The 8,765-nt window shown below is 40.5% G+C and overlaps 1 long non-coding RNA gene across 1 annotated transcript; it reads left to right on the top strand.

Moving 5' to 3' along the window:
- The first annotated feature begins 6,273 nt into the window (after positions 1-6,273).
- Positions 6,274-8,529, top strand: LOC108640781. Its single transcript, XR_001921472.1, has 5 exons — positions 6,274-6,362; positions 6,929-6,959; positions 7,241-7,245; positions 7,904-7,944; positions 8,509-8,529. It is a non-coding gene; the product is annotated as an uncharacterized LOC108640781 (long non-coding RNA).
- Positions 8,530-8,765: the final 236 nt, after the last annotated feature.

The following is an 8,765-nucleotide window of genomic DNA, read 5'->3' as shown; positions in this document are numbered from 1 at the left end:
ATTTCTTCCTCATATGTAATCTAAACCTACTCTCTCTCAACTTGAACCCATTCCCCCTTGTCCTGTCACTACATGCCTTTGCAAATAGTCTTTCCCCATCTTTCCTGTAAGTTTCCTTAAGGTACTGGAAGGCCACAATTATGTCACCTCAAAGCCTTCTCTTTTTCAGGCTGAACAATCCCAATTCTCTCAACCTTTTCTCATAGGAGATGTGCTCCATCCCTTAGATCAACTCCTCTGGAATGTTATCATTCCAGCCAGGTGTATCAACCCTCTTTTTGGCCACATGGCAAACCTCTCCAGGAAAACTTTTTTAGAAGAGAAATGTTTTGTCACACTGACTCAGTTTAGCGTGGTGTTATCTCTGGTATGTAGACATAAACTTTTTTTATTTTTTTTAATAGGAAGTCAAAATGAGTAACATCTAATGGAGTGACAAAGCAAAATTTCCACAGAGTACAGCTGTGAGAAGCATCAACACCAGAGGAGTTATGTATTTTTTCCTGCTCTGGCTAGTCAGTGATTATGAAAGAGTGATGAGAAGGCTGATTTGCATAAGAAATACCCTCAGGACAACGCAGAGTTTTGTTTCACAAGTTTTTAGGTTCAAAAAGCCAAGTAAAGTTGTTTTCCAATAACTTTCCACTGTCCTGCACTTTTGAATTCCTGACTCTGTCAAGCTATGGAAATGCCAGAATGTCACAAGGCAGACAGTTCTTCCTGGGTTTTATCTAGGCAGAAGTGGTAAAACCTGAAAATCTTTTAATATTTATTACACACCTTATAAATAATTTTGTAAGATTGTGTCTTTCAAACGGGGTGACAGATGAGGAGACCTTCAGTCTGGCTGAATAATTTGCCCCCAGCGTGTGCTGGAACACAGACAAACAGGATGTTTTAGCCCCAATTTATTGATAGAAAAATTGAGACAAGGAAGTGAAGGCATTTATTTTTCAAGCGTAAAAGTGCTCATTTGTAAGCAGGCAATTTAGGCTCGAACTTTTTTTTTCCCTTTTTTTTTTTTTTTGAGGAAAAGGACCGTGTATATACAGTTCCCATTGAAATTACACTTGAGGCACCCAAGCAGAAAGACTTTGGCCATACTCTTTTGGGGTCCTGCAGCCCTAATCCCATGTTCTAATTGGCCAGTAATCTGTGGACAGATATTGTAACAGTTCCTTTAGAATATTTTTCTACTTCTCGCTCATTTGCATACTAATGGCATAAAAATAGGCACTTCCTGCCAGTAATTAGTTAGAGCTCAGAATTTAAAGAAAGAAAAACACCACAGCATTATGGTAGATGGATGGTACTGAGGAAGCTGCAGAAAAGAGTCACTTCTCTGGTGCTCAGAGAGTGCCTTTAATTTAGAGTTCAAGGCTGGCAACTCTGTTACCTCTGTGTAACAGGGATTAACTGTTTGCTTGGCCTAATAACTTTGCCTCTAATGAGCCTCTCTAACTTTTTTCATGGCAAATCACTCGATCTGTCCTGCACCCAGGCTTGCTGCTGTAAAACTGTAAAATCTTTTTCTTTTTTTGCCTTTCTCCCAGAAAGAATAATGCTGGAGGTGAAGTCTGCACCATGAGCAGAGTTCTGTGTGGATCACCAGGACTCAGACCATCACGGAGGCTGCTCAAAGGTTCTTCACCTAATGAAGCACTGTGAAACTTATACTACATCAGGGCATATGCAAGTTCTAGGTTTAAAGAGCCCTTTAAGAGCTGGAGAGCTTTGGGTGTACATAAGGGGTTGTTTGACCTCTCATGTATAGGCCATAGACTTGAGTGCAAACCAAGCTGGTGATAGCTAGAAATGTTCCTCTTCTGACAGCAACATACGAAGCTTTTAGGTAAGAAATCACAGAATCACAGAATGGTTTGTATTGGAAGAGACCTTAAAGATCATCCAGTTCCAATTAACTTGAATGAGAGAGTGAAAGTTTATTTTGCTGCTTTCATTCCCCTGACTTCTGGACATCCTCAGTACATGGAGCTCCTGGAGAGGGTTCAGAAGAGGCTACAGACAAAATTAAGAGACTCTCTGTTACGAGGAAAGGCTGAGGGAGCTGGGCCTGTTCAGCCTGGAGAAGGGACACTGAGAGGGGACCTCATCAATGCCTGTCAGTGTCTGCAGGGAGGGGGCAGAGGATGGACCAGGCTCTGCTCAGGGATACCCAGCAATGGGACATGAGGAATGGGCAGGAAATGATGCCCAGGAAGTTCCACCTGAACATGGGGAAGAGCTTCTTTCCTGTGCAGTGACTGAGCACTGGAACAGATCACCCAGAGAGAGTGTGGAGTCTCCCTCACTGGAGGTATTCCAGACCCATCTGGACACAATCCTGTGCTGTGTGCTCTGGGATGGCCCTGCTTGAGCAGTGAGTTTGGACCAGGTGACCCACTCTGGTCCCTTCCAACCTGACCCATTCTGTGATTCTGTTAGATAAATATTACAAATTACATTCTCCAGGGCTATCAAACTGACACCTTCAGCAAGGAATTAAAAGGAGAAACTCTTCCCATGATGATACTTAGAAAAAATTTCAACAATTACTGTTTGCAATCTATGATCAGACAATACTGATCTCCAGCAATGCAATCTAAAAGCTCATGAGATGAATCTGGAATCTGCAGTTAATTATATACCTTTAACTTATTTACCTATTTCAAGAGCAAAGTAATTATTAAATGTATTAATACATGGACTGTAACTATTAGTTTCTTTAGAGCCACTGCTCTCAAAGAACCATGGGATGAATCTGATAAATGGTGTCTGTGCTGCTTAAGACTGAGACCTGAAATGCAGCAGTAAATGTTTGGTCTCCTGAATGGGATCCAGAATCACAGAATGGTTTGTGTTGGAATGGGCCTTAAAGATCATCTAGTTCCAAACTCCCCGCCATGGACAGGGACACCTTCCACTATCCCAGGTTGCTCCAAGCACCATCCAACCTGGCCTGGAACACTTCCAGGGATGGGGCAGCCACAGCTTCCCTGGGCATCCTGTGCCAGGGCCTCACCACCCTCACAGGCAAGAATTTCTTCCTAATATCCCATCTAAACATGACCTCTTTCAGTTTCAAACTCTTTCCCTCTTTTCCTGTCACTCCAGGCCCTTGTCCAAAGTCCCTCTCCAGCTCTCTTGGAGCCCTTTAAGCATTGGAAGGAGCTCTAAGGTCTTCCCAGAGCCTTCTCTTCTCCAGACTGAGTAGCTCAACTCACAGCCTGTCTCTAATAGCAGAGGGGCTCCAGCCCTCAGAGCATCTTTGTGGCCTTCTCAGGGCACGCTCCAGCAAGTCCACATCCTTCTGATGTTAGGATGAATCAAAGTTAGGTATTTACTTAGACCTTCTAAGGAAAGCCTGGAGAGAGTTTATGCTCTTTACAGACGTGAAATACCTACCCCAAATTAAACCAACACACTCACATTCCATCAGCACAACTCTGAGTGCCTGAGCACTCTCCAGGGAGGGGTCAAGCAGTTGGGGTGACTCTCTGAATGACCTGTGAGACTGTGATTACAATGAAAGACTGCAGTGTGGAGAGGAAGCTCCTGCATCCCTTTGACATTCACCATCTAAAGTCTTTCTCCAGGGACAGCCTTTGGTAGTTCTTTCTCTGTGTGAGCAAGGCCAAGATTTGAGCTGCAGCCTAATGGTTCAAGCATTTGCAAAAAAAAAAAAAATGGGAGATTTCAGTTGAAATTAAAACTAGGAATTGGTAGGGATTTAAAACAGTGTCTCCATTGCCTCGTGATGGGCTCTTCTGTCCTGGGTCAAGAGGTGGAGAAAGGAATGAAACTTGGGAGTGGGGCTGATGCTGCCTAGTGACAGTAGCTCTGAGTTTACACCTCATTGGTCCAGGTGCTCAGTGGGAAGCATCCTCTTGGTTTCAAACTTCACTAAAAAAAAGCCTTTTCCACCTTTCTTACACCTTTTTATTTCCCTTTCCTTCCACCCATCCCACTTTGTTGCTAATCTTAATGTCAAGCATGTATGAAACTCTCTATTACGTTGTGCTGAAAAGTGAAATTGTGTCACTTTTTTTTTTTAATCTTGAAAAACAAACCTTGTGAAGCTTGTATCCAGCAGAACTATAGTGCCAGAAAGTATTTTCCTGAAAACTTTGAGACTGTAGCTTATTAAAGCACAGATCCTTGAGATGATTGGGTCTATTCCATTAGTAGATTTATAAAGTGTGCAGACTGGATAAACAACAGTGACAGCTTGGGGAAGTGTATGCACCTGTTTATTAAAAAGACGTTAACAAGGGCAAATCTAAAATAAGAACATGTACCACAACCCAATTTTCAGCAAATTTTTATGCATGCCTACACTTAAGGTTACCAATGTTATTGGCAATTTCTCTCTCTCTTTTCTCTCTCAGAAGTACACGGCAACTGATGAGCACGGAGCATCTGTGGCAAAGGAAAAAAACACCGTCTTCAAATTTTGAGGAGCAAACATGACCCTTTCTGTTTCTACTGTTTCCCACCCACATTCAGTTAGTGTAAGAGAAGAAGGAAAATGAGGGAAAAAAAAAAAAAAAGGCAGAAATATTTTCTTTGCAGGGAAGGACCAAAGAATGTATTATTTTCTCAGTCACAAGCAAGTGCTTTCATCACCTCTGCTTTCATTTTGCTCCATATCATAAGTGACAGGGAATTTTTTATATATTACTGGTGTAACTTAGAAGAGGTCACATGTCTAAAAGTTCTCCTGCAGGAGTCTTCTTTTGGATGTATGCAAATTTTACAGTGCTTATGCCACTTGTAATTTGGAGATAGGTATAAGCAAATGCATATGCATATGTAAAATGGAGATTATATGTGTATATGCAATTTTGCAGAATTAATCAACCAAGAATGTACAAAAACTATAAACGCTTTGTTGAAATTTGGCTCAAAAAAGATTTATGAATTATCCTGCTATAGCAGCTTTCACTCAATGATGCGAAATGCACTTTTTTATTAATAATTAATAACTTATGAGATTTACATGATAATGGGGCTTTAAGCAACTTGGTCTAGTGGAAGATGTCCCTGCCCATGGCAGGGAGTTGGAACAACGTGGTCTTTAAGGTCCCTTCCAACCCAAATGATTTAATGATTCTATGATAATATTATTGCCCCAGAATAGCATTTTAACAACATACACCAATCTTGAGAGGACCTGTTGGTACCTATGTTTATTCACAATTGCTGTAGTGGTGCTTTTTACAAGTATAAAATGCTGCCAGCCTGGAATCCCTCCAGGATTAGATCTTAATCCCCAAAGATATGTAAGTGCTCCCATCTCCTTTCTGGGGATTGAATGCTGGAAACTGCATGGATAAACGCATGCAAGTTTATATGTAAGGTTAATAATGGAGTAAAGAATTAAAATTTAGGCTCCAAACTTGTCAAGTGTATTGTAATGAAAATCACAAACTCTTCTTGGAGTCACCTTTATGTCAGTAGTTAATATGAATATCTTTGAAGACAAATCAAAGCCCTGGGCCTGACTGTGTCCTGTGTTTCAGTCTATGGCCAGGGTATAGTATACATCCCTCAAACACATTTGATTACTTCTGTTATCATGAACTGAAGCAAAGGGTCTTTGAACAATTCTCACAATTCAGAAGGAAAAAAAAAAAGCAATGTTTTACTTCAGTATACCTTTTACTAGAGCGGGGTACAATAGGATGTGATTATTTTAGGAACATTAAAAATATCTACTATCTTCCTCCCATGCTAGGTAGAATAGTCTGAAGTAGTTTTGCTTTGTAATTTTCTCAAACGAAGAATTCTGACTTAACCAAACCTCTTCAAAAGGAAGCTGGCTGATATTATCTTACTTCCCTCTTTTCTTATTGTGGAATTGTTGAGAGAATGCCAGTTGTTACTACTTGTCATCACAACTTTCTAGTCCATAATATTGCTCGTTAAAGACAATAAATATTAACCAGCAGACTACTTAAAAACTGACCAGCATGCAGAATTTGAGTGCTTAGGTAATAACACGACGACATTATAAATCTGGGTTCGCCTTCATTATTTAATTGCACACCCACACATGCACACACACATAAATCGTACCTCCTGAAAAACAATTCTCCTTTATTTGTCTTTGTGATGTTTGTTCAGCAAATTTTTTAGAGGTTTTTTTTTTTTTATTTCTTGGATATTAAACAATACCAGGGAGTGAACATCTCTGCCTCTCTTTCAGGGGATCGCAGCAAGAGTTGTGCACACAACATGTTGCCAAAAGTGGGAAAAATGGGGATTGCAGCATGAAAAGCCAAGCTTAATGATTGCTAAGATAATGTTGACTTCAAACAGGCCTGTTTTGTCCCACGTGCATGGGAGTAAATGTGCATAAGGTACCATATTTGATGAACTGGGTGAATGGACCCAGAGGTCCTGCAGACAATGGATGCGTTGAGGGATCCACACAGGTTCTGCTCACTTGCTCTGCCAGGCATGAGCTAATGTACAGCTGATTCCTCTCTGGGGGATGCTTTGATTCTGGGTTTCAAAGGGGACCCTTTCAGTATTCCTAATGATTTTTTTTGGCTACAAAGCTTTATAGAGCATTATAGAGTTGTTGGGGACTCTGACACCAAAAGAAGTGTAGACTTAAGAGCTGTAGTAAAAGACTTCATACCACTGCTGCCCACTACTCAAAAAGGCAAAGGTATAAGTACACCAAAAAAAAAAATAAATAAAAAAGAAAAAGAAAAATTCAAGCTCAGATTAACAAAGCTGTTTGCTATTATGGACAAAAGCTGCAGGGGAAAAAAAAAATGAAGAGGAAATGGGCTGTATTACTGTGAGTTGGCACAGAAACGAAATACCAGCCTGCAATTTATGTATAGTAATTGTTCACGAAGCATTCTTTGGGTTTTGATAGTGACTCATTGTGTTCTTTGTGACCTTTGATGTACAGGATGGGCTGCTAGAAGACAGAGGAAGCCACGGTAAGAATATAAAACTTTATTAACTTAAGATTTTGTTGGTTTGTTTGCTTTTTTTTAATTATTGCTCACTGGTAGGTATTCTCTCTGGAAAAGTCTACCAGAGGCATTTTACCTTGAGTCCTCATGGGTTTTGCCATGTCTCCCAGGCTTTTGTAGTTGAACAAACAGTTGAAAAATAGCTTTGGTTTTAAAAAGGAAATTTGTTAAACAATTGGTTGCTGACGTTGATTACTGACTTCTGAAAAATAAGATAACTGATTGCAATACTATTGTGTTTATAGCCCAGGTAATGAGCAGTTGAAGCCCTGCACTACACAGGACAAACAGAAAAGTTATCAAGAAGACATTCTTCTGAGTGAATATTTTAGATTTTAAAGAAAATTATGGAAAAAAGCTTCCACGGAGTCATCAGGGTAGACACAACAGACTCTTCAGGGCCGTTAAGTTCCATTATGTAAATCCACAGTGATGTAAGCCAGACACTGTCAAGTTTGATACGCCCCAAATTTGACCTAATTAGCCATTTGGTTGTTACTTTTTTCAAAGCTTGTGCAACTCGGCTCGGTTCAGGATATAGATGCTAATTGAACACATAACCTACAGGTGCTAAAGAATTCTTACAAAGGAAAGCCTATCCTATTAGGAATGCAAGTCAAGGCTCGGGGTCATCGGCTCGGGAGGTGGGGAAGGAGAAAGAAATCCTGTCTGTGGCTCTCTTCACATCACCATGTTATTTCCAGGAGCGAAATTCAAATTCAGAATAAAGCAATGCAATCTAAGAGATATTTGCCAACTGAAGTCACTCCAGCTTCAGGAAAAGAATATCTCTTTGAGCTTTTAGAGAGCTGAGACTATAAGATGCAAAGCCTGAAGTGGTTTATTCTGCCCCCAGTAACAAGCACACTCCTGTACCAGTCACAGTTGAAATTTTCTGTCATTCACAGGCCCACCAACTGATTTGTAGATACTTGCTGCCGTGTTCCAGGTTTGCCTTTCACCTTTCCCATCTCTGCCTGTGTGCCCCTAGCCTAAGATCATCACCTTTACACTCAGCTCTTCTTCCCACCCATTTTCCAGGCAGGAATACAATAACCTTTTGTCATGACTACACCTTGGCCCAGATGCTGCAGTGTAAACACTCTATCTCTTCTGCTGCTTCCCCACAATCCTCTAACCAAAATGAAACGAGATAAAAAGAGCTGCACAGCCTCTGAGTTTCCTGGCTTTTATCTTTTTATACCAAAGCCTTTGTGTTAATTTTGCATAGCTATTTTTACATGAGGAATAATATCCTGAATTACTGCTGTCACGTGCATTAAGAATCCCACCTCACCATCCTCGAGTCATCTGGCAACCTGATAGTGTTTCCTGCTCCTTCCTTCACATCAGCGCTGCAAAGAGCTTTGCTAAAAGTTTCACATCTGAAAAAGCAGATGATTTGGCAACACCTTCCTATAGATTTAAAAAAAAAAAAAAAAAAAGAAAAAGAAAAAAAGAAATGTGCCTGTCTTTGAGTAAACTTTTCTTTCCAACTGTTCTTTTTTGTCAGCCTGCCAGCTCGACTTCTAGTATTGTTCTGCGGAGATTGCTGCAAGGAAAAATTAAAGAGAAGAGAAAGGTAGAGAACTGGGGGAAAGGGAAAAAGGGTTCAAAGGGCATTTAAAGCCTGGGGAGCCTAACATGGAATGGGAGATAGGCTTAGGAAACAGGGAATAAAATGGTGGAATGAGAGATAAAACAAGAACATAAAGGATAAGGGATTAGAGAGATAAGGAGTTCAAGAGATGAAATGTGAATAAAGGAAAA

The sequence above is a fragment of the Manacus vitellinus genome, unplaced genomic scaffold (genome assembly GCF_001715985.3).
Source record: "Manacus vitellinus isolate BGI_N305 unplaced genomic scaffold, ASM171598v3 scaffold_43_pilon, whole genome shotgun sequence".
Taxonomy (NCBI): domain Eukaryota; kingdom Metazoa; phylum Chordata; class Aves; order Passeriformes; family Pipridae; genus Manacus; species Manacus vitellinus.
This window is presented reverse-complemented; position numbering and strand designations above follow the sequence as displayed.